The 27,906-nt window shown below is 34.9% G+C and overlaps 1 protein-coding gene across 1 annotated transcript in view; it reads left to right on the forward strand.

The window, feature by feature from the left end:
* The first annotated feature begins 5,425 nt into the window (after positions 1-5,425).
* Positions 5,426-27,906, forward strand: part of aop (anterior open) — a 66,584-nt gene continuing 44,103 nt past the window's right edge. Inside the window, exon 1 of the mRNA XM_036366935.2 lies at positions 5,426-8,583. The gene's annotated coding sequence lies outside the window, so the exon portion shown is untranslated. The remainder of the gene's footprint in view (positions 8,584-27,906) is intronic.

A 27,906-nucleotide genomic window follows, 5' to 3' on the forward strand; every position in this document is an offset into this window, starting at 1 on the left:
GTTTTTGAGGGTTTTAAAATAGATCTCCTTCAATCAAAATTAGAGATGAAGACGTTTGCAATTTTAAATTTAAAATTAAATCCGATATTTTTCTTGGCAGTATTTAAAGGCAATTTGCATGGACAATTGGACTTCCCGACCTACTAGAGTTAGTTTGATAACGTTCCATCATTCGCTGGCTTTATCTTTTACTTATTGTCTTGACGCTTAAACGCAATTTACTTATGCTTGAGCTTACGCCCATGCACTCCACATGTTTAAACCTATTAAATCTGTTGCACTTCCCTATATACTCCTCGCCATACTAAGTAGGCACTCAATTTTTAACTTGTGGCAAGAATATTTGAATACAAAAACATCACGAAAGGCTGTTTGGCAAAGTAATAGTGTGTAATTTGAACGACATCAACCGTCAGCCGTGAAGCCAAACATTCTTCACTGCCATCAGATAGCATATCGAGTTGAGTGTCGTTGTGCATCCATAAGAGCGGCTACTGTCGAGCCATTGCTGTCATACATGTCTCCACACTTGCTGTGCGTTTGTTATTGCGTATGCATGTTGTTGATGATGTGTGTGATAGGAATATAGTGTGTTGGCACTTGGGCCACTACTAAATCGGACGCTTCACTCATCCGACACGTCCGCTCCCGCCCGCGCTCTGAATAACAGTCTTCCTCCTGCCACACATCTTTAACAGTCAAATACAAGTCTAAATGCTTGTCTGTCCAGCCATGCCACCGTTACTATGCTTGATTGGCTCAATTGATGCTATTTGAACTCTGACCGAGACGATGCTGCGGTGCTGTGCCGCTACAAGCACTTAAATTTCCCCATTTTTAAATGAGTTTACAACCTCAGCTGGAAGTGACGCGTACTCGTGTATACACTAAACGGGCGCGATCCAAGACGCCTAACGATGAAAACACTAAAGTCAATTACATACCGACATACATGCAATCATGCATACAAATGACGATCGTATATTAATTTCTAGATACACACACATATGCACATACATATACTCGTACACATGCTTGTAGTGTGTGTGTGTCCGTGTGGAAACAACAGTTGCAAGTGGCAAACAGTAAAAATTCGGGCCGCACCTTCCTCAGGCTTCTACTTGTTTTTTTGTCTTTTTTCACTCCCTCTCACTCTTTCTCTATATCTCTTTCACACGTTCTCCCTTGCATTATGCTATGATAGCTGCAAAAGAATGATTAAGAAATGCATGGCTTGTTCTAGTCGTACGAATACGTGTTAGAGTCATTTGTCAGCTCGGTTCGTGCAATATTTTGTGGCATCCAGGAGCAGCGGTTAATGATCTGCTAAATATGTTGATAACAAACAATGTGAGCACAATGTTATTATGTATGTATTTGGTTTGTACCGACTTGAATTGGTTCGGAGCGTGTTAAGGGTTAAAATTTTTAGCAGTAAATAGTTTGACCCCTGAAATATTATGCAGTTCAGAGTGGTCCATTATGGGTATATTGCTTTGCCATGTAATTATTTGTTAGATTCATAATAAGATTTTTTGGGTTTAGTATTGAACTTCTGTTCAAGTACCACCCCTCTCTATCTGTTTTAAGTTAACGGTTTTTAAGTTTCTTACCTTTGAATTGATTGACAATCGGAATTAAAATTGGTGGATAACTCATACTGTATCAGGGAACATTGGTGTCCTTAAATAAAATTAACTAAGATTTATGTGAGAGCCCCTTGTTTCTTTGACGGGCGAATGGATATGCATAAAGAATTACAGTAATATACTTTATTATATTTAAGAATTGATGTTTACTTGGAGGACAAAGTCATTTGGTGTAGGTGCTACTTACTATGATACGATCAAAAGAGGGTTAGATCGCCGAAACAACAGCCCTTGGCCGGATAGAATCCGGGTCAATTCTGGTATCGTAGAACCGGCTGTTGTGGGAATTTATTTGGTGTATGTCAATAAGGCTTATTTTGTCGGCGACCGTCCCGTTTGTAGATACTATCCCGATTTCCTTAAAACTTGCTTGGTTTCGCTCAATATTGTCTTTTAAATTTAGAAAACCCAAAAATGGTGAGTTTTCAGCTGAAATATTAAAGCTATGATTGTCCTTCCGCCATGAAAGGCACAAAATATGCGACTATTTGATGTGTGTGTTCTGAGTTTTTTTTATCAACTACTTATAAATTGCAGAAAGTTTATGGGGTTTCTCAAAAAAAGCATCGAATATGCAGATCACACGGTTAGCGACCAGGAGCAATGATTCATCAAACTCGCCGCTAAACAAATTGATGGCCTCCTTCAGAAGGAAACAAGGCCTAAGCTAAGCTCGGTATACTCAAAATAATACAAAATCACCCAATTACATCAAAATATTTAGAACAAAATATATATGAAACTTTTAAATTTGTAGATAATATGTAGCAAAGGTTCTGATTAATTTTACTTTGTAACTCATTTGCCATCCTTTCATAACACAGGTTTTTTGGACGCTTAAATTATTAACGTTCAAATTATAAGATTCTCTCAATCTAAGGCCCGTGAGAAGTCTGTTGAAATATACAAATTGTAATCATCAAAACAATAATTCAGTCGGTATTAATATTTTAGATTTTTCTTCATATTAGAAGCACTATTGGACCTGAATTCGCCAACCAATGAATTATGGCTTTTAGAACAAAAATAACTTAAGATTTTGATTTATGCGCTTTCAAATCAGCTCACAGGCCGATCACGCATTCAATCAGGTCTTTTCTGGAAGCCCTTGTGCTCTAAAATTTACATATGTTACATATAAGCATGTAAACTGCCACCTGTGTCTGTTTACTGAACTGTTGCAACTTTCATAAAGGTGTTAAGAAACATTTTTATACCCTGAACCGGGCATACCCATTAAGTTTGCCACGAAGTTTGTAACGCCCATAAAGAAGCGTTGAATACCCTATAAAGTATTGTATATATGCGAATATAGGTATATAGCGTGACGAGCTGAGTCGATTTGTGCGATTTCTGTATATACGCGAAGTAATATCTCAGATATCGATCTTAAATTTTGCACACATCTTTGTCTCCCCAAGAAACTGTTCATTTGTCGGAAACGCTGATATCAGACTACTATAGCATATAGCTGCCATGCAAATTGACTTACCAACATCAAGTCCTTGTATGGAAAACTGTATTATTTGACATATCTTAACAAAATTTGGCATGGATTGTTGTCCAAGACATTATGATCTCTGAGCAGATGGTAATTGTTGTCCAAAACAAAGCTTTAATCTGCGAACAAATTGTTCAGATCGGACCACTATAGCATATAGCTGCAATACAAACTGATGGATCAAAATCATGTTGATGTTAATACTCTTTTATGCTAACAGAAATGCACCTTCAAAAGATATTATGGTTTCGATGCTGCTGTAAACTTTAGTACTTTTTCTTATTTAAAAAATGCTTTTTGATCAATATACAGTTATATTATAGTTACAAAAATAGATTTTCCTACCGTTGATCCCGTTTCATATAACAAGTAATTGCTTTATTCTCTGCGTCTACTGCTTGTCTTCCACCATAACTTCTTTGTTAACAGTCGCATAATAATCTTTCTCACTTCTTGCACTTCAATTTATTATATTATTATAATATTGCCTTATTTTACTAATTAAATATTTATTTTATCATAAATATACAGTATAATAACCGAAATTATATACTTGTTGGGAATTTACAGAATATAATAGTTGTGAACTTGCGTGGTTGAAGTTCACTGCAAATATTTGTTGTAGTAAACACTGTAAGTAATATACTAACTATTATTACTCTGTTAATTAACACAAGAGGGGATAGTAATAACTTTATTTCTTTAATATTTAACACAATTTTGTAGTTAATTTATATTAACACTTCACTAAAGCACCATGCAACAGCACTATTTTCACTTTATGTCAAATAACAGCTGATTGCCGGCATAATTACTCGTTTGCGGCGGAAACTGAAGCGAATACTCGTAGAAAGGAAGCGGAAATATGGTTGTATTTAAAATGTTTGTTCTACAGATAGACGGTATTATCCAATGGTTAGTTAAGTGATTAGTTTCGGGTTTTAATTTTTTAGTAAAGCTTTTTATATATGCTTTAAAAAGCTTATTATAATTAATAAACAAATAATTATTGTTTTTAATTAATGGTAATTTTATTATATATAAAAGTAATGGTTATCATTTAAAATTAATAATAATGATTATAATAAATGTTTAATAGTAATTATTATCATTTATATAATTAATTATAATATGTTTTTTCTTACTACTTAGTTCTATAATTGATATTAAAAAAAACGATAATATTTTACAATTGCGAGTTTCCCTAGAATAATTGAGGGTTCCTATTTATGTTCATTGTTATTACTTCTAAGAAAAAATTCCCTTTGGGGTGTGGTATTTATGTATATTTGTATGTACTATATTCATATTATATTCTAGTGAGAATAAATCTTGCACTTTGTAGTAAGAGCGTGAATAGCGGAAGACGGAACAATGTGAGCGTAGTGTTTCGTTGTCAATAATATTGACAGAGTGGACGTTGCAATTTTTTTAACGGTACGGACATAAAAGTACTGTTAAAAATTTGCATCAAATTGATAAATATGTTCTTTCATACTATTTTATATATTATTATGAAAAATTAACTGCCGTGTCTTTAAATGCGAGAAAAGATTACTACAGATTTTTTATTTTCTTCTTTTTGTTGTTGTTCTTGTTATTGGAGTTCCAGAAGAAACTCCCCAAACAATTGAGCATTGCTGTCGAGTAGATAGTTCTTGTTTACTTAAAAATCCTGTTACGTTGCTATTAGCTGTACCTGGGTGTCGTGAGGAGAACCTTTCTCAATAAAGCGCTGGGTTCTAATATATACCACAGTTATAAATATTTCATGCACTATAATAACGCCAGAATTCCGTAGATTATTTGTCACTCCCACAACATAACGGTTCAAAGCCTTAAATACTCACATTTTACATAACTACTAATGCTCAAAATGTAGGTTATTAAATATCGGTAATGTCTTCCAATGCAATTGGGCATAACTTCTGCTTACGGTAACCTGTTGTACGCCAGTGTGCTGTGCAATTTTCTTTCACTTACTTGCATTTGCTGCGCTCCTTCAACGCCGCGCGCTCTTTCGTTTTCTCAACGTACGAGTATGTAGCTTTTTCGCTTACCAGCTTGTTGACGCGCTGACACGTTGAGCGCAGCAAAAGCCAACTAACGCTCTCTCTTGTGTGCCGCTCTTTTGCTACGCTTTTTCGCCCACAGTCGTGCCACCCAACAGCACTGATGGGCAACCCTGTTCGCTCGCTCGCTTGCTGCTTTTGATTAACTAAAGGCGATGTGTGAAAATTTATTGTTGTTATTTGTTATTTGCCTGACGTGCGGTTCGGTTGTGTGGAGTGCCGTCGGGTTTAAGATATATTCTATTCTATTATTTTATTATCATTTTCAATATAGTAAATGTGTTAACGAAAAGCTACAGAGTTGAGCGCGTAGCGATAAATTTATGATAAACATTTTTTTGTGTTTGATAATGATTCTGATAAATTCTATTGCTTTCGCATTTCGGTGTCAAACATTTGGTGACGAGTGAATAGAATAAGGCAAAGTGCGCAACAAAAAAAAATAGAACGAAGTACATGACAAATACAAAGCATAAGTGACATAAAGTGCCGGTTACAAATGCGGATGCGGATGTAAATGTAAATGTAGATGTTTGTAAAAAATCATAATGTAATGACATGCAACAAAAATATAACAAAAACATGCAGACTACAACAACTGCAATGCAATATTAACAAAAAATATGAAAATAATTGAAATTTGAAATAAACAATAAATGTGGCAGCGCTTTTTATTATAAATAAATATAAATATACATACGCAAATATAAATAAACATAAATATATACATATATATGCAGCGAATTTGCAACAACAACAAAAAAGAACAAGAAATTAAGCAGTGAATCACGCTGCTCGTCGGTCGGTGTATAATTTCGTTGATAAATATTTGAATTGCTTTTGTGACAGATAGGAAATAGCCGAGCAAACACGCTCGTACCTATAACAAACACATATACACACATGCATACACAAGCTTGTTCGTATGTACATATGTGCAGCTGTATCAGCCAAGCAAAGTAAAGTCAACGTATAACAGACAGCTGAGCGTTTAGTGGAGAAACCGAAATCGGAAATAGCACAAAACATTTGTGGCGTTTAGGTAATACACTCGAAAAAAGAATAAATAGCAAATCCGCGAACGCGCGTGTGAATTTGGAATTTTTCTTCGCCTTCAATTGTTTTTATTTTCACGCCTTCCTTTCTTTTTGGCACTTTTGTTTGCTTAATAATACATTTATTCTTGGTAAAGCACATTTCTAATGGTAATAAAAGCGCCATACAACAACAAAATTAACGAACAGTAGCGAAAGTAAGCAAATTTCGCACAAAGTGTATGAGTAAGCAGCTAAAGTAAGACAACAAAAACAAGCAAAACAAAAAAAGCAAAAAGTTACAAAAACTAAAATACTTGAGCAAATCGCCAAGCGGAAATACCATTTGACCCAACGCTCGAGCGGGTGCAAGTGCCAGCCAGCTGAGCATAAAGCGCCACATGAGAGCGTTAATGAAGAATGCGACTGGGTGGTCAGCGCTTGCTATAGATTTCACAATAATAATAGTCGCTGAGAAAAGTAATTAAATATAAATAAAAAATATTAATTGAAGAAAAATAAATAAAATATAAACTTAAAGAAAAATAAATTAAATATAAATTAAAAACAAAAATAAAATATATTGTATTTAAAAAAAAATCAATCAAAACGTTAGTGAAGTGCATAACAATAGCAAAATATTCTTACATTACAAACCACAGACAAAAACAAGTGCACACAACTCGTACAAAAACAATAAAAGAAAGGATCAAAATAGAAAAGTCGAAGAAAGAGCGGAAGTGGCAACACTAAAATAGCATAAATCAGCAGGCGGCACACAGCATAGCGGCTTGGAGTGGCTCTGTCATACCAATCGACGTCCCTAGAACTGCTGGTAAGACTCTTCGACCTAACAGCAGCAGCTTCGCGGTGTCATTGAGCTTTGGCCAACACAACTGGGGTGTGCTGATTGCATTGTTGATGCGCTAGCAGTGCAACACCAGCAAAAGTAGAACGAGTATAAGGAGGAAAAAGTACGCGCGTTCACAAGGAAATGTGCTGGCAATAAAGAATATACAAAAGCAAAAGAAGAGATCTGCTTTCATGCGTGTGTAAACAGACAAATATTATATATAATTTTAGCCAACAAGTTGAGGTAATTGAAAGCATTTGGAGGCGGGAATAAAAAGCAAACATAATAAATAAAGACATAAATTCATGTTTGCATTTGTTTGTAGCTCGAGACATGAATTAAATAATTTTTTGCAGCTCGAGGGAAGAAAATAAATTTTTATAGTGTTAGAGAAAAAAAAATATATTAAAAGTTTTATTAACGATAATAATGGAAATCAACAACAACGACGTTAAATAAAATAATATTATGCAACAACAATCGTAAAAAAAAACAAAAACAACAACAGTAAGAATAAAAAGCGGTAATCATATCAGTAAACAATCAGCCGTCTGCTGTAGTAGTCTCACAGACAAGAGATATAAATAAATAAAACGCCGAAGATAGCAGCGCAGCGCTCGTACTGCAACAATTACAATAATAACAACAATTAACACAATAATAAACAGCAACAATACAAATCGTCAGTCGAACGTCAGCAACAAATCAACTCACACAAGTCAACATAAGCAGAGTGTGAGTACACATACACACACACTTGATTACAATAAAAACAAATAAAACATACAATCAGAACATATAATAATAATACAAAGCAAAAAGGAAAACAACAATAGTTCAACAAGCAGCTTCGTCAAGAACTGAGAAGAGAAAGGCAACAGCAACACCAACAACAACCACAATCGCCCTAAATTGTGCGCGACTACAAACAAACAGACGGAAAGACCGAACGTCCGAAAGGCGGAAAGCTAAGAAACGCAATCGCATAAGCGAGAACACAAACAGATAGCGAAACAAGCAGCTGGTTATATACGGCGAGCGGGAGTTAAGCAGGCAGACAAAGTCAACGCAGTCGACCATTTAGCCCCCAACAAGCGGCCAGCTTGGCCCTGTGTATAGCACGCGCAGCCAGCAGACAACTGTGTTCTGGATCTGGACATATCCGCTTCCGCATTGTGTTTGGCTTCGCTTTCGTGTTGTGTTGTGTTCTGTTCGGTTACGCCTCGTTACACACATGTGTACGTAGTTACGTCGTGGGTCGATTTCGTCTTTTGGCATTTTGGTTTTGGCAAAGAAGACGGTCGCCAACAAGTCAGCTAATACGACACACACGCACACTCACCTAACGCTTGTTGTTAGCGGGAAATATAAAAAACTTGATATATTATATATTGGTTTCACAGGAGCGGGCTCCATTTTAGCATACGAAACGTGGTAACAGTTGAATTCTTCATGCAACATATTGTACTTTAAGGTAAGTTACAGAACTAGTTGAGTAGTAATTCAGAATATGATTAGTAAACAAAAATATGATTTAATATTTATTATTAATGATTTTATATAACTTTTCTAAAATTTTTGCTAGTAATATTTGCATAAGTTTAGTTGGTTGTTAGTTAGTCTTGTTCCTAACCATAATCCACTTATTAATCTAGTGAAAAACATAATTCTTACATGTTTCTGCAATTTCTTCACCGAGAAAGTTGGCCGATCGAGTCCTCACATCACTTTCTACACTGCAATATCTTAAAAATTGTTTTGTGCAAAGTAAAATTTATTTTAGCGTTCTTCTTAGATTCATCTTTGATATAAAATTGATCAAGCCTAAAAAACGATTGTTTTTTTTTTTGTTACCAGCGTATGTATATGTACTTTTATGCTTTCTTGTTTACTGTACGCATTTTATATATATGAATTTGAGTTTTTTGAAATTTGAAATTTCGGTCAAAATGTCCAGTTTTTTTTCGAGCCTGTGTTATAAACATTTTCCACCCTTTATTGGTTTCCTGGAACTCTGACATATAAAGAGGTTTTATTTTAACCATCCTTAGTTGATCAGGGGAGTCAGGAGGTAGAATATTAGAAGAGTATTAAATATCTTCTATGCGATTGTAAGGTTCTATATAGGAAAATAATCGCAGCTATCGGTCCAGGGTTGCTTGACGACGTCTCGGAGGTTGCACAGATACAATTTTTCGTGTTGATGAACTTCATTAGATGCGTGGTTCAGAGAGAAGCCAATAGGGAGGGAGGACTTTGGTCCCGGTGGTATCACAATGGGCCTCCTAAAGGCCTAGGTGCGGCAATAGACAGTCACTCTAACTAAGAGAGTATCCTGTTTTGAAAAATCACTAACCGCTGTTTATGTTTCTGCCTACTTTTATCTGGTTTCTTCCACCCTCACATCTATTCTTTTATACTCGCGACTTTGTTATCAATAATCATATATATGTCTCAATAGATATAATAATTTGGAGTCATAAGTTAAATTTCTGTCCACTTTTCTCTGTTTTCTTGTGTCTTTACACCATTTCTGCGCTTCTGTACAGAAATCTTCTTAATAATCAGATCTGTTAGTTAATGGTTTTAATAATCATTTGCTAGTGATTCGATTATTCTGTTTTGAAAAATCACTAACCATTAGATAAGTTTCTGCACATAGAAGATAAAAGAGTTGACTAATTCGTTACCAGTTATGGTTTTGATTCGAATGTATATGTAGCAAAAGGATCAGTTTTATGCTCCAGATGTTATTGTTGGTAAATAGTTCTGTTTCGCAATGATTTTGAAGGTTTGGACTAATCCATGAACAATACTATTTTCTATTTCTCACTCAATTGATTGTAATGCTAATGAGAGCCCTCCAGACACTACCCTATAGCACAATGTTTTGAGAGGGAACAAAAAATAAATGTTCTTTTACTTAGTACAAAATATAGAAAGTCAAAATTGCGAAAAAAATGCCAATAGTTAACGCTGGAGGCTAAAAGTAGTGTATGGCTAGAAAATGTCATAAGGTAGTATACACAATTATGTAGATATCTATTTGTATCTGAAAATATACTCGTATTTTGAAAGAGGAGTATTTAGGGAAATGTTTAATCAATAGGTGGCGCTGTGTTCGAATTGCATTAAAATTTATATTAAGTGAGGTTTTAAACTTACCAAATTTTTTTGAAAGTATTTTTTTTCGTACACAAACACCATATTTTTGCTTCAGCTTAAAATTTTATCGCTTTATTTCAAACTATCAAATATACGAGCAGTTTTGATTATTATCACATACGACGTATTCTTATAATTTTACAATCCTTTTTAATCACCTATACTGACTAAATATTTCACAATTCTAAAAATAATTGCAATTTACACAAAAATATGAATATGGCAAGTCACATTGCTTAAATTGCTTGCCAAAAATCTAGAAACAAATATGAAAAATGTTGCTATTTTCCTTTTGATTAGAACCTTATCGGTTTCATCGGCAAGAAGTACTAAAAAATACGACTGTAGGTATCGACTAATTTCCTCGATGATTTATGGGTACAATATACTACATATATACATATGTACCTACATATATACATATGCGCAGCACCCCTTTTGACGACAATGGCTAAAACAAAAAAAATACAATAATTGAAATCGAAATAAAATATGGTATGGCAAAAGCAGCAAAGACACTAGCACAGCAAGCGGCGATCACTTGTGCTCACACAACGATCAATAATTGCGGACATAAAGTGCTGAATTGCAAATTGCCATTCGCTGGCAACAAAAAGGGAAGCAAAATTTTATAAAGCAAAAAAACAAAACGAAATAAAATAATTAAGTATAAAAAATAATAAGTGCGCCACATGAGAGTCTGTATGCTTATTTGTAGGTACATGTGTTGTACATATTTATACAGAAGTATGTACACTATATGAATATGTATGCAAAATGCGCATAAGGCGAAGTATTTCCTCATGTATGCGCGCCGCTGCACTGTGTTGTATGTATGGTTGTCTTATCGCTAATAGCGCAAAACTAAAAAGAACACAAAAATTGTTAATACATGTGTATGTACACATGTACATACAACATTTGCGCCCGCAAAAATGTTGAAACCTTAAAAAAAAACTAAAAAATATATGGAAAAATAACATATAATTTGCGGCAGTTCCTGCTTCTTCCGCGAATTCCGCATTTGATTGAAAATTTTATTATCGCAAAAGCAAAAGCTATTGATTGCATGTGTACATATGTACATACATACATACATATATAAGGTATGCAAATACATATATGATATTCATGTATGTGCGCGCCAGCCTGCACCTGATCGCGCGTCGCCTATCGCTAACACCGCCCGCTTATAAGTACTTACAGCGCGCTGCTAACGCTCCACTAGTAATTGCATATGTATGTGAGTGTGTATGTATGCGCGCCTCTATAGAAGCTAGAAATCGTGGCGCGTCGCCTGCTACCAACCCTTCCGCCTACTCACAGGACGTCAAAACGTAAACGCCAGCGTCGTCGTCGTCGTCGTCGCAATTAGCGTACGATTAAAGTGTGCAAGGCGCAAGACGCGCGGCAAACCGCTTAAATTACGGTGTATGTATGTATGTATGTATGCATGGGTGTGTGTGTGTGTACGCGCACGAATATATTGCATGTAATAGCAGGCGTCAGTTAGATTTGCTGTCGTTAACTATTTCTCTTTCCTGGTTTTGATTCTGGCTGGCTGATTTGCGCTCGGTCTTCCCCTCTACAATTTGCAAAGAAAAGCGTGGCGCACAGAAGAAACCGAAAACCTGCGGACATACAAGTGCATACGTACATACAGTCGGGTATATGTATGTATGTTTGTAGAAACAGATACAGAAGCAGAAGCAAAGCAAATACAATAAATTAAATTCACTTCCGCATTGCTCCACAAATACAGCAACAGCGACACAACACGACAGCCGTCGCAGTAGCAACGACAAGGTAAGAGCGCAACAGCAATACGACGTTCAAACGAACGCGCGAAGCGTCGGTGAGGAAGACGACGATGACGACGACGACAGAGTTGATGAAAACGACCAAAAACTATGCGCGAAAAATACTGGTCGCCGCCACCGCTGTCGTCGTCGCGCGGTGTTTTGGTATGCGCTTCAACCAAAGCTAGAAGCAACTAAGTGGGAAAGCTGACCCGCGTAAGTCACTTGCACACTTTCAGCAAAAACTTAACTGCGAACATAAATTACGAGTACAATGTGGGTTTGCCGCATGCGCGCGGTGTTCTATGTCGCGAACAGTTCCTTGGTTAGTCGCGCGGTCGGTCGTTTGATTGGTTGGTTGGTCGATCGGTCGCTCGGTCAGTTAACCAAGTGATTAGTTGATAGGGAACTCAGTCGGCCCAGTCGTGCATGACCAGTTTCTGTTGGCGCGGAAAGCGTACCACAGTTTCATAGGAACTAGAATATATTTACATAATGTAATGTGTAAGTACATCTATCTCGGCCACAGATGCTACCCGTCGACCGTCTTAAACACCGAGACAGTGTGCGAATTCGCGGAAATGTGAAATAGAATTCTGGGTTGTTGCTTGGAGGGAGAGGTAGTATGAAAATAATATCTAGTAAAAAGTTTAAGATTCCAACTTTTCAATGTAGGCGACTCATATGAACTTGCAAGTTTGTAAGATGAATTCCAAATCAGGTTTGCTTGTAGAAAAAAAATCACAATAAAACAGGCCTTATTTATTTCCCTAACTTTGATGTGGCTTAAAAACCACTTGCATACTGAGTATTCTAAACGCAAAACATATATAGACTCATAAACCCCAAGTTTTCAAATAAATATTTCCGCCAAAATTTCCCTCGAAAACTATACGATTTTGCCAATCCACGGAATCGGGAATGTTCTTAATCACTGCCTACCAAATGCACTGAGCATGCCAAAGCATAATAACATTTAATTCGAAAATTTATTTATATTTGAAGATAGACAACAATTTTTGCCGAAGCCTTGAAATTTTACCAAAACAAAGAAGCGGTTGGCTGGAAAATTAACGAGTTCCGATTTGAGGTAAAAATATTCAAGGGACCTTTACGTTCATACAAACATCATCAGACAATTTTGCTAAAGCGTCTTAACATTTTCAATTCGTATTTTAACGCTTTCGTCACCTCATCGGACGCCTCAAAGAAAATTAATTAGGCTGTAAAAACCTTTTCTCAATAAGTTATTTGCAAACACATGATATTAAAAAATTTTATTGCATAAGTTCCTACATGCATTACATGATGCCTTACCCTACTTTATCATTTCTCACGAGAACGCATACTGATTCGAACATACCCACTGTATCCCAGACATGCATCCATGCAAACGGAGCGTAACACCAACCCAACGACCGCAACCAAATCTCAATCTCAGCGAAGTACACACATATACATTAAAATAAGTGGAAAATGACTAAAGTAGGAAGTGAAGTGCTGAGCGCGTTGCAGTCGAAGTCACCGATGAGTGCGAACGCGGTGGAGAGGACTGCAAACAATGAGAAAAAGAAAGGCAAAACAGCGGTCAAAAAGACAATGATTATGAAGAAAATACAAATATAGCAGTCTGTGCAAGGAAGGGAGTCAACAACAATAAATAAAATGCAGCAAACGCTCTCCTACATTCTCTTTCTCGTGTGCTCCACCGCGGATTACACTTGTAAGATTATATATTGTTATAAAGAGTGAGCACATTTTTAGTGGACGTGAGAATGCCCTCATCAGGTTTGAGCAAAACTCGGAGATGTTAAAGAACACATCTGTGTACGCTGAGCAAAATGCCTTACTTGTAGTAAGTGCAAAAGAAGCCGCATAAGCGAGCGCGCTGGCTCATTACGAAGAATGCGCGGAATTTTTATATGTGTGTGTAGAGAAATATATGTATAATTACTCGCATATTTGTAGCCAGAAATGACTTTAGTGCAGAAAAATGCCTGCTCTTAGGAGAGCGCGCTTGTGAGCGAGCCAATGATTGTGAGAGCGCGAGTTAGCGAGCGAACGTGCGATCACTTGCCGCTGACGCATAAAGAAATCAATTATATTTACTATTTTCTGCGTGGAAGCTTGATAGCTGACTTATGCGACAGCTTTATCTGAAAGTAAACTTCGGCTTCTACTAACTATAACAACAGGCAACTGCTCTGTAATCGGCACAGCTGTGTTGTGTGTTGTGCTCACGCTCCATACCCCACGAGTGGGGACAGGTGTGTGAGCGGTATTGTTGATGACGAAGTTGGAAACAACTTTAAGGCGTTTGGGGTAAGTAAGCAAGTCATAGCCCACCGCCATATACGGAAATGAAACTAGTTTAGTGATGTTTCACTTGACTTGGTATGGATGTGCTCCACTTACAGCAAACGTACGGACAATAACAACAACGCAAAAGACTCGCGTAACATGACTGCATAAGAAGGAGATGTAGTTTTACTTATCTGCTTACTTACTTACTTACTATGCGGGTAATCATACGTGGAAATACATATAATATGCGGACTTATAAATGGGGTACTTATAATTTCACACTAGGTTATTAAAGCATAATAATTAATAGCACAACATAACATATCATAATAACATACATAGCTCAGGGTAACGTAACTTAGCATACAATATGCCATATTGTAGTATGGCATAACATGACATAACTTAACATAGCATAACAAAAAATAATGTAACATAGCACAGCATGACATAACATTACATAACTTAACATATCATAATAACGTAACATAACATAACATAATATAATACAACATGACATAACTTAACATAGCAAAACATAACATAACTTAGCACAACTTAGCATAGCATAACATAATATAGCATAGCATAACATAGCGTTCATATGCTTATTGGAACGCTCGTTAACTTAAAGTAAAGTTCTGATTGTTTTAGCTTATGTGATCGCTAAAAATATAAGTGTACTTTTCTGTAAATAATCTGGAATAAATGTGAAACATACATATGCTACATATGGGTATACGCGTAGTTATATCAGCAGTTAAATAGATGTATTTTCATTTGTCCATACATACTTATTTACAATTTATACGCGATAGATGACTAAATTTGTTATTTTAGGCATAAACCATACTTTTATGGAAGGTGCCTTATTTCCTCTTCAAGTGTTTAAGGTTTTACCAAGAATTAGCTTATCTGTTTCTTTGTATATAATTAGGAATTAATACGTATTATACATAATTTTTTTTTTTTTGGTACCATACTGCAACATGACTGCTTGCCGACTAAAGTTCGTTGATTATTGTAGCCATTCTCGGAATTTCGAAGCCCTAATATTAACTTTCCAGTATATATAATACAATACTCCAGATGAAATAATCGCTACAGCAAAAGTTTTAGCTACGAATTAGTATATTGTGGTCTTTCTTTTTTCGGTGAAATATATCTAACGTAGAAGTCCCAAATGGGCAACTATGACATTGGACCTTTATTTGATTGAAAATGTGGTTATTTTTACTGGAGCACGTTGCTAGATATAATGTAATGACAAACTAGCTAACATCCTTAAATTGGCTACTTTATATCAATGCAACCGGTTAGTCCTTTAAATGTCAGTCATAAACTTTAAGCTTAAAGGCAGTCATAATGAATTTTCTAGCCTCGGCTATAAGTTATAATTAATTTATTCATAAAAGTCACGAAAAAATGCTGCAAGCGTCTCCTCAATCATTCCAATTCCATTGTACCGATTTTCCTGGAAGCAATTCTTTTCCTCTCCTTTTGCTCGGTAGCTTTCCCTCCTCAGCTAATAAACTATTTTAAGATTCTTTGCTGTCATAAGCAACTTGGCTTCATTTTCCTGCTTTATATTTATTTTCATTTAGTTGTTTTTCATTTTTTTGCATCAGCTGATGAGTGTCAAACTCATAGAATGTGTGTCACTATGCTGGTACAGGGTTTCCTGAGCTTTTATTGTTGTACGGAAACCATATGTTTGTTCTTAGCATAAGTTGGGAAATCATAATACTTCGGTGTTATTCCTCCGTAAACCTTTATTTTATTCAAAAGAATTCCTAGTAAAACTAAAACCAGCTTTGTACCGAATTTCGGTATGTTTTCTGACAATTTCAAGCATCAGTTCCAATTTTACTGAACCACATACATTGTAGTGGTTCATATTGAGAACCCACAATTTGAGGCTTTGTAAACCGCTCGGAAGATTTCCTTGTAAATGTAAAGCTAAACTGTCTAGCTGAGAAATTACATAACTGCAAACATTTCGTGACTAGATCCACACAAAAATAGTTAAGTATACAACAACAACAGCAAAAAAACCTAATTCAAATATGTATTTCTGTGTGTGCCATAGTTTTCTAAGAAGTAATTTCTTTTCATTATGCGCACGCCAACACAACCAGTTTCACCTGCGCATATCAATATTTACATAAACATGCATCTGTCTATAACCGCATATATACATACATACATAAATAAATACATACATGTATGTGCATATAAATAAACTTTAAGCTGCGCTTCCTTATACTCTTACTTACCCATACCCATACACATACATATGTGCATATAGAGATACCCGGTAATACATATATGTGCACATAAGAGGCACCTAGCTGACCCATTTTTTATGGTGCCTTTTCTTCTATTTTCCTTATTTACTTTTACATCACTGTTACAATATTTCACCAATCGAATTAATCAATTCCGCTTTGCAGCGAGTAAAAGAGCCAAAGTAAAGTGAAGTATAGAAAAAAGTAATCACCCGATCGCACACACAAACACACACACGACCACCACGTGTATCTGTTACATATGATCGCGGTCTTAGCGGCGATTGTTTGCTGCTTTGTTGGCTGTTGGCGCTTGGCTGGGTGACCGGCCAGTTGATTGTCTGCCCGTGTTATTGTTGTTGTGGTGAGCTTAGCTTTTATTGTTTTCAGCTGTTGTTGCTGCTGTTTTTGTCGTGTTGACCCAAAAAGCGCAGCTTTACACACAACGCGGCACGGCAATTGATAGATCGTTTGCGCGTTCAGTCCATATTCGCATAACTGGGTAAATAGTAAAAAATATATTTGTATATAGTGTTTGTAGTGAGAAAAGAAAGGTAAAGAAAGGTAGCAGGAAATCAGTTGAAATAGAAAAAATGCAACAACAATTATACACATATAGATAAGAGTAATAAAATTAATTAAAAATCACTCGCTTTTAAACAATATCGATATAAAAAAATGAAGGTTTAACCCTTTAGTGATCACATAGTACTTATAGTACTATGAAAGTATGTTTACAGTTAAAAAATTAATTTTTTTCAATTTATTTTAAAGCTCTTTAAAAGTAGGAGTTCGTTGGCTTATTTTATTTTCCAACCAAATGTAGAATTTGTTTTAGATTTGAAAAAATTTTTTTTGTTTTTAAATATTTTTAAAATAATTTTTATATATTACTTTTTTTAGTTTCAGTTTTGCCTTCGTACTTTTTGAGTCACCCAACATTTTTTAAATAAAATTTTGAATTTTGTTTATATAGCTTTTAATTTTATTGATTTACAATTTTTTTTTTGTTTTGAAATTTAAATTTTTTTAATTTTTTTATAATATCGCTTTTTATCTTCATGCACTCAGTTTGTGATTAGCTAAAATTATTTTATATAATATTTTGGATTCTGTTTCTCTTTTGATTTTATTAGTTTTACTTTTTACATTTCTTAGTTAAATGTTTAGCTCAAAATTTGTAACGACGAGAAGTTATTATCGCTCTTTCATTTTTCAATGCCTATTTTTTCCTTTAAAAATATATTTTTAGTTTATAATTTAGTCATATTACTGTAGGTTTATTAGCTGTCTTTGATTAGACAAATTGGGAAAAATGACGAATCAAACAAACTACTACTGTACATCGCTTATGTAATATAATAACTATATAATAGCGTGAGGTTATACGACTAAAATTGAATATCCACCCCACGACCTCGCGAATTGAAGTAAACTGCTTAACTTGACCCTCGGAGTTTTATTTTATTTTTAGAGAGTGGCATAACGAACCAGCAACTGCTATAAATTAAGAGAGTATAAATGATCGAATAGGTATATAATCGGTTATACTATTTTATTTGGATAGCGATCTACTCTCCTGTTTTGAAACCAACTGCTTAGTTTTGCTGGTCAAAATTTTGCGTCAAAAAAAGCAAATCTGCAACATAGCGAGTAAGAAGTGGCGAATCGAAAGCGTCTATTGTATAATTTTTAATGAGACATAAATTTTTCTCCTCATTTTGTTGTTCTTATCTCATTTTAAAACTTTTTTTTTTAGAAAAACAGAATACATATCGTTAAAAAAATTAATATATTGTAAATTTTTAAATTTTACTCAAGCAATTTATTATAGATCAGGGTCACTATTTTTTGGAAAATAAATAATAATAGTAAGATGAAATTCATTGGAAAAGGAAGAGATTAAAGCAAAAAAGAAAAGGAAAAATTATTTATGGTCAATCTGAGTTCAGGAAGTTAAAGGGAGGAGGCGTGGTTGAGTTTTTTAGGGTAAAAAAATGGTTTATCTCAATTTCTGGATAAACTTCAAGCGCTATGGAAAAAAGTTAAATGGCAAAGTTCTAGGTAATACTATAAACTTATGTGAAAAATTCAAAAAAATCGAGTTTTTGGTTTTTTCTTTTTATCTTTCACAAAGTAATTGTTTGTGTGCGATATTTGGCATAAACTAACATTTTTATAATTTATATATACCAACTGTGATCTCATAAAACTATCCTTCCTTTATGTAATTCCTAAAAGTGGGGAAATCGAAAAGAAAATTGTCATAATAGTTGGTTATACCCAATTTTGGTGACCTACTTGTATATTTGACTGAAAGGAATTTTATCAGTTATTGGACCTCCACAATACGCGTTTACAATATTATTTTCTAAAGCCTACATCCGAAGCTACCTTAGTATAACATTGGCGCGTCGATTAAAGAAAACCGACAAACTAAATTACAAAACTGTCCACCTACTAACTATTGCGACTGTCTCCACCTAACCAAGTGTCCAACCTGTTGCATGACTATTCCAACAACCCACACTACTCATTTGCTGACTTCGCAGACTTTGCACGTCGTATACTCGCTACTCGCTTGTTGTTGGGTTGTTGGGTTGCTGAATTGCTTTTATGTTTTTGTAGATTTTTTCTTTCCTTCTTTGTTTTTTTTTGTGTGTTTGGGATCCCCATGCGAGGTGCATTTCTTTTGCTTCCACACAAGCCGGTTGCGCATGTAATTTTGACGGCGGCGGCGCGGTGTTGTAACTCATGTAAAATGTGGCAACACTTTAGCCACCAACCACATTACAATCACTAACAGCAATAACTACAACAACCAAAACTACTTTACGTGCAATCAAAGCCTAAGATATGGAGTCACTTGGACGATCAGCCAAGCAGACAGACAGACTTATAGTCGGTGAAGTAGTTGCTTACAGCTTTACTGCTTTGTTTGTTCGGCTAAGAAAGCCGACGATGAAATTGGTAAAAGTACGCCATGCAACAACAACAACAAAAGCAACAATAATGTAAGCAAGCAAGCAACAAACTAAAAACCAAAACCAAAAACCAAAAGGAAAAAAGTTAATAATAATAAAAATAAAATAAAGAAAAACAACAACAACGAAAACTGTGACTTAACAAAGCAACACTATAAAATGCACCTAGTAACCTGTTGTTGTGAATTATGTTACGAACGTAACGTGTTTCAAAATATAGGAAGTCACTCGCGCTGTTACCGGCGCAGGCGCAGTCGGAGTCGCATGCGTCGCCGTCACCGTCACCGTCGCCGCTTCGGTTTCGGTGTTATCGCTAACAACTTTGCACAGCTCAGTCAACACTTGGTTAGCTGAATTTTATGCATTTATGCGGTGTTGTTGTTGCTATTGTTGGGTTTGCAAGCGCGCCGCCGCTGTTTAACGGTCTTACGTATTGTGCTATTATCTAACGTTGGCTGCCGAGACTGGCTTAAAGCAGCGCAACAACCGCACATAACATACTCACGTGCTTATACATATGTACATACATATATTTATATGTTCGTCTGTATATATTATACATAGCTTTCCGCTTATACACTAGGCCTTTGGGGCTGTGGGGCGGCCGTGTGCACATAAGATATGCCAACTTGTTTCGATTTGCTTTGCAGTTGTTGTTGTTGTTTTTGAGTCGCTTTACTTTAGCGTGTGGTGCGGTATGGCACATATTTTCCTTCACGGCAGCACAACACACACAATTAGGTAATTTCACAAGCTCGACTGACTAACTTATTGAACTGCATTCAGTTTGATGTTGATGGTGTGGAGCTGGGGCTGTGGCTGTAGCTATAGCTGAGGTAGTGGCTTGTACCAAAAAGTGTGTGAATGTTGGGTTTTTCTTTCTTTCGCTTGCAATTTCTTTTTGTGCCTATAAAGCTTATTTAAAAACAAGAAAAATATGTTAACTTCGGCTGCACCGAAGCTATAATACCCCTCACAGGCGTATTTCTAATAACAACTTTATGTACAACTTGCAGTTTATGTTCTTTCTAGCCACATAATTTGATATAAACAAGTTTTAAGTCGAATTAAGATTAATTAATGAGGAATAATGATCTTTTATTGAAATCTTCATCTCGATTTTGATCGATCAGCTTGTATGACAGCTATAAGCTATAGTAATTCTATCTGAATAATATGCTTAGATATTATAGCGTTGTCTTGGAAAATAATTTATACCAAATATCGTGAGGATGGTTTATCAAATAAAAAAGTTTTCCATACAAGAACTTGATTTTGGTAGATCAGTTTGTATAGAAGCTCACATACTTATATGCTATAGTGGTTTGATATCGGCGGCCCCAACAAATAAGCAGCTTATTGGGCAAAAAAGGACGTGTGCAAAATTTCAGTTCGATATCTCAAAAACTGAGCACCTAATTCGCGTATACAGACAGATAGACAGACATGGCATACTTAATATGCCCTGTTCGGGGTATAAAAAGCTATTACTAAGCACAAATACTTGTAGGTATGTATAAAGTTTTTGTATATGTATATACATATGCATGTAAGTATTATACTGCAACCGCCTGACTTACTTAAGGACTTGTTAACTTACCGCTAGTTGCTATAACTTTAGCTTTAACTGTTGCTATTTCTTTATTGTTGCTGTTGTTGCTATTGCCAGTATCAGAAATATTACGTTTTAGGGTAGGAGTTAACGGTGTAACCTCTTTCTTGTGTGCGCCTGATCGCAAAATAAAAAATAAAAATACAAAAACAAACAACAACATGAAAAAACTTAAAGTCAGCGAAATCAAGGGAAGTGTTCGCTCGCTAGCTGCCGTTTGTTTATACGTCCGTCCGCCTTTACGTCAGCCCAGCTGTCTGTTAGTGTAGATTTCGTAACGACCACAAATAGCTGTAATAATATTAGTTAGCAAAAACAACAATAACAATAGTTCCCGCCGCTAGACGTTAGCGGCAAAAGTCTTAAGCAAAGCAACAAACAAAATAGTAGCAGCAACAACGACAACAATAAAGTTCGCCTACTTAACGTTGCATATACATACATACATGTAAGCGTCATAAGTGCCACACGGTAGTACGTTTGTATGGCTGCATGTGTGTGTGTGTGTGTGTATGGCGGACGTTGGCACAACGCGACTACCTGTTGTGTACAATCCCAAAGTGTTCCTGGTCGGCACCAATTCATTTGCCGAAATATTATACAAATAAACACAAAGTGACAGACAGCAAGTACTAGCTAGCAAATTTATAAAGGCAATTACATGCATACACATATATACATATGTACATACATTCATACATGTATGTAAAAGAGCATTGTGACCACCTTTCGTTGCTCTTATAACACCTGAGTACTGTGCGCGGCATATTCCAGTAGATTTGCACCACTTTCAAAGGAAACTATTTGAAATAGCATAAACTAAATGCTGCATTGTGTAACAATAACAATAATGTTAAACGTAACAGAGACATTTCCCGTGATTAGGACATTACAGCGACTTTGCAGACACACCGCAGTCGCTTGTACGGGAAATTATGTAATCGTAGCGCGTTGTGTCGGGGAATGTAATTGGGAAAGTGAAAACGTTATGGGAGTGTGAAATGGGTATATATGCATGTGCTATATTTTAAAACGTTTTCTAAACTTCGTATAAGGTTTGAAAACCAACAGCACTGTCTTTAATATTTATGATATTTTTACTTTTTATCTTTGTTTTTGTATACAAAATAAATCAAAGGCGTTCCCTTAATGGTCACAGCAAAATTAATTTTTGCTTTCTTTTCCATTACTTTTTTGAGCAATGTTTGCCTTGAGCTCGTCAATACACCGAGCATTACTGACATATAGTTTTCTGTTTAAATTTGTAATTTGCCTTTCTTGATAAATAACCCAATTCTGTACTATGTTAAGCAGTAAGAATTATAATGCATTGTGATATTATTATATACAGCAATACTTTTTGAAAATAATATAGATTTTCTTCTTCTATATTGTGGATTTTGTTTTTAGTCATAAATCTCAGTATTCCTGCCCTTTTTTCTATATAGATCCTCCAAAAAATGAATGTTTCCGCTTTTATTTATCTTTCGGTGGATACCTTGCTTTTTCCATCATTTTATCAATCTGAAAAGTGACAAGTCGCTAAAGAGCTTCCTACTGGTCCTAGGGTTAACTTTCGAACACGTCTACTGAATTCTGCTTCGCTACTGTCAGGTTATGCTCATAGGTTAGTTTAGGTTACACTGAGGCCAACAACGGTCCTCCAGTCTTTTTGAGATCGTGGGAGTAGAAAGCTTGCGTGTTTTCATTCCGCTCCCTTGCACATGTTCTTGGCGATCCTGTATTCCATCTCTAATGATCGTAGTATCGAGATGCTATCTAACTTTATTATTGTATGGGTTCATGGTGATCAAACCTATATAAATATAGCAAATTATCAATTTTAATTTGAATTAACTTAGCTTTCGATGATCTTCTACTACATTGTGAGAAAATTATATAAAGTTTTTCTCTAATCTGTGATCTCAAGCGCGGTAGACAGAGTCTTATACCAACGTTACCTGTCAAGTAACAAAAAAATATGTTTAAATTAAATTTCTTTATACAAAAATTGATTGTCTTAAGAAATCGCTAACCTCATTTTCACTATATAATAAATACTATACAATAAATTAAATCAAATAAATTTTATATAATACTTCACTGCTACACTGATACACGTTATCTATAAAAATGTCACTATCTCAGAACATTAATCAATATACTACAAAGCATTTCCTTTGCAACAAACGCCTTTATGTCTCGAAGGTCCTAAGAAAAGTAAAAAAAAATAGGTGTAGAAGCAAAAAATAGTACTAGACTGGTAGTACTTAGTAATTATTAAATATAGACCCGTATTGTAATGATTATCGATATACAAATTTAATTATTATAATATCATTATGATCGTGATGTTCATTATCAATGTGCCGACGACACCACAAACCTCTTATTTGTGTATCCATTATGTTTTTATTGTTTTTGTGATAAGCATAGTTGGCAATTTTTGATAACAGCAACACTTGTAAATAATCAGTTGAAAGTTGTTAGGAAAGTACAAATCGAATTATTTTCTTGATCGCGCACGTCATTTCCGTAGAATTCTACGACTGAATGAGTTGACAAATTGGCAGGGCAGAATTAAGAGAAAATCAGTAAAACTTGTAATTTTACTTGACATTTTTTTTATGAATTCCCATTTCTTTTTTTCAAATAATAATTTACTATTAAATTTTCTCTTCTTTTTATTAAGTCTAATCTACGCCGTTTACTTTTCTAGCATACCAGTAGATTAATTCACAACACAAAGCTAATTACTTACCATATTTCCAATCGAAATATAATTTTATCAGCTCGAAATTGCTTTAATTTATGACACCGCGGACAATTCTTCAGTGTATTTTAGTGCAATAGGTAGAAACAAAAAAAAACCTTCTAATCGTAAAACTATTTCCCTTTTCTTTGCTTGAAAGTAATGTCGCAAAAATTTAAAAGGTGATTAATTTTGGCATTGCCGAAGATACTTTCGTCAAAGAAATATGAATGTTGTAGTAACATCTGACGTCACCTTAGTCTACAAGAACCTTTGCTTGACAGTTTGTTGCTCATAAAAGTTGCTTAGTGGACACATTTTCAGGAATACAAATATATTATATAGGTTTATTCTGAGATGCTGTTTTGTAGAAAAGCTTTATTTTAGGCTTGAATCTCTGGTATGACTTCTACTTCATTTAATACAACACAAGCTCCCGAAAAAGCCGGTCTATACTAATTATATTTTATTAAAACCTCTAACTATGTTCTGTCTTGTAACGAAAAAGTTAGACTAATCTAGTTAATCACAGATTTCTATATTAGCTTTTAGTAAAAACCTAAGGCCTAACATACTGTTAGATCTTGCAACAGATATTTGGAATTATCTTCTTCTAATCAGAATTACGTTTTAAGACTTAAATTTATGAGTCCTTATATAGAAAACTTCGTTATTTAACTGAATTATCCTCACAAAATTTGGGACAGATTATAATACAAGACAACACTAAAATCTCCGAATATATTGTTCAGATTAAACCGCTATAGCATAAAGGCGCTATACAAACTGACCGATCAAAAAAAAGTTGCTGTATGGAAAACTTTTTTATTTGACAAGATATCTTCAATAATTATGAATCGAAGTATTGTTCAAGGTAACGTAACAATCTACGAATATATTGTTCAGAGCAAAGTAGCATATAGCTGACAAATTGACCGATCAAAAATAAGGTAAATTACTTTATAAAAAATAGCTTATTAAGTAACCTTAATTCGACTTAAAGGGTTTTATATCAAATAACGTGGTTTAAAACCGTTGGAAATTCACGTTTTCCGACTTTGTTATACATATGTACATATACTTAGTTTCTACAAAAAATGCACCTGCGAAGCTATTATAAGCTTCGGTACAGCTCAAGTTAATCTTTTTTCTTGTTTTCTTAAACATAGTAAAATATAGATATAAATTTGAATACAACCCTGGTAATAGAAAATAAAAAAAAAAAAAATTTATATGTACATTGTATATTTTAACTATTTCAGAAGATTTACAAAAAATACGTATTAATAAAAAAAAAATTCAGTAAAATACTAATCGCTTTCAAAGTGTTTCAGTTAAAAAAATCACAAATATTTATTTCGAAACACCCTATTTGAATAGTGATACAGTTTTTTCAAACACATACATGTGTATATTTTTTTTGATACATATACATTTGTATATACCACATATCCACATACTTATGTTCATAAAAAATTAAATTATTCCATATCGATTAATATGTTCAATATAATGCTGTAGCGGAAATTGCCGTTATTTTTTTCTTTTCATAAGCAGTACTGATAATTTCGGAGCACGATTGGAATCAAGATCGCACAAAATGACGACGAACGACTTTTCCTATGTTAATTAGAACCATAAATTCAGGGAGGGAATTTTCAAATGAACTGCAAACAAAATAGATATGAAAAAATTTCAAACAAAAGAAAAAAACAAATATAATATTAATAATAAAGTACTTCACTTGAAAATGATTATAGGAAAGCAGAAATTAAGAATTAACTGGGCGGTGCATACAAAAATATTATATTATATTATCTCGCTGCTCTTTCAAATTTCTTTTTATCGAGATGTACGCACTTAAACTACTCAAAATTTCTAAGTATGAGTACATACATACATATGCATACTTATATTGTTTTTGCTGTTACTACCTGTGTCTTATCGAGAGCAGCGCATCAGCTGCATAACGGTCGCCCGCTACTTGTCCACTTCTCTCCACTGGGCTGCACTTCAAAAGCCGATAGGCTTGACCAATTCATTTTTCATGTCCGAGTGCAATTCATTATGCCGCAAAGAGTGCTAGTCTTTAACACACTCATACATATGCATATATATTGTATATAGGAAATTTTTGATCATAAATTTACTTTTGTATTCACTTGTATCAGCAGCATCTCACCGTGCACCATATCCACTTCATTTCGAAATTTTAAGGAGGAAGCAACAGACGGTTAAGCATTCACACATACTTATAAACTTAAGTACATACACACAGATAGCACTTCCGAAGACAATAAAAACACAGTGTTTGGTCCTATTGAGTTTGAAATTCTTGGAAACTGCCAAAAAGGTCACAACGCACTCATTTCCAGCGCACAGCAGGTACACTATTTAGCCTGCGAACCCCATACAAATATTAGATGACTCTCACTGCACTGTAGTATAGTACTTTAGTTATTTATTGCTATACTTACACACACACATACATAGAAATATATGCGAGGCTGCAAGTGTTGTCATGCCTTTAACTATATTTTCAATTGTCCTTTAATCCTTGCCTAAATGTATGTGAGTGTGTGTGTTGCTGCGGTAATTGTCAAAAGCCACTTCTTTTCCATTCCTTCTTATCCATCTCTCACACGCTCATCATTAAACATCCTTTTGTTGAGTATTTCAATTTGAAAACAAAACAAAACAAAAAACAACAACAAATATTAGCCTGCATCCGCCTATTGATGTTATGAATGTGTTTGAATGTTGCACGCAGTGTTGCATTGGCAATCAGAAGTTGTAGTTACAAGTTGTATGTATGTAAGAGTGGAGACAATCAGTAACCGCCAAAAGTGCGAGCAGCGTTTTTGTATGAAAAATTACGTGCAATTGTAACGCAGTCTATTGAACTGCGTCATTATATTATTTTGAAAATTTTAGAAATCTTAAACAGTCGAAGACAGACTGGCACCTAAGAAATACATATTTGTACATAATTATACTATATACATGCACATACATATACAAATATTTTCTACGTGGTTTTGTAGGGCTCTAATGTATAAAATATTATCTCCAACTTTTTTTTGTTAAATATACATACCTATTGGATATATTTTCCTATATACATACATATGTATAAGGGTGGTCTCTAGCCTACAAAGGAAAAATTAAAATTTAGGAAAATAGTGACGTCTTTTTCTCAAGATCATCTACTGTGAGCTCAATACACTTGACCCAGTGATATTCCAACTTCTTTAAAACGTCTGTAAAGAATATTTTCAAAAAGTCTGCAAAATAGGCCTCAGTTGCGGCTATAATCTGCTTATTCGACTCAAATTTCTTGCCGGCGAGTGATTATTTAAAATTTGGAAACAAAAAAATTCGATCAGAGTCAAATTTTAAGAAAACGGCGGATAAGACTTCAGTTGGTAGACTAATTCGACCACATTTGGTCGTGGCAATGGCAGAGGATTGACTAAGTGCGTTGTCATAGTTGACAAGCAGTTTTTTCTTCGACAATTAGGGATGTTTTTCTGCAATTTTGAGTCGAACCGAACAACTAATTCGGCATGGTAGAGCAGTGTAACTGTGTACCTTGTGAATTCTTCTTTGCAGCCAATAGAACAGTATACGACTTCTAAGGAACATGTTCGCTGGGAGTGTTTCGTATTCATTAGTCTCTGAGTACTAATATACCAGTGAATCTATGTTTCTTCTAGTGGCACAAAACGACATATAAACTCCTTCGAGTTGTACTTATGCTCACGATTTCGCCTATTGTAAAAGTGGCATTCATCGCGACGACAGTATTCTCATTACCGCTATGACCACACATCTCGCACACCTTCAGTTGGTGATCTGCGAATAGCATTTTCGAAGAACCTGGGCGTGGCTAA

This window comes from Bactrocera oleae, chromosome 3, assembly GCF_042242935.1.
Source record: "Bactrocera oleae isolate idBacOlea1 chromosome 3, idBacOlea1, whole genome shotgun sequence".
Classification (NCBI taxonomy): Eukaryota; Metazoa; Arthropoda; class Insecta; order Diptera; family Tephritidae; genus Bactrocera; species Bactrocera oleae.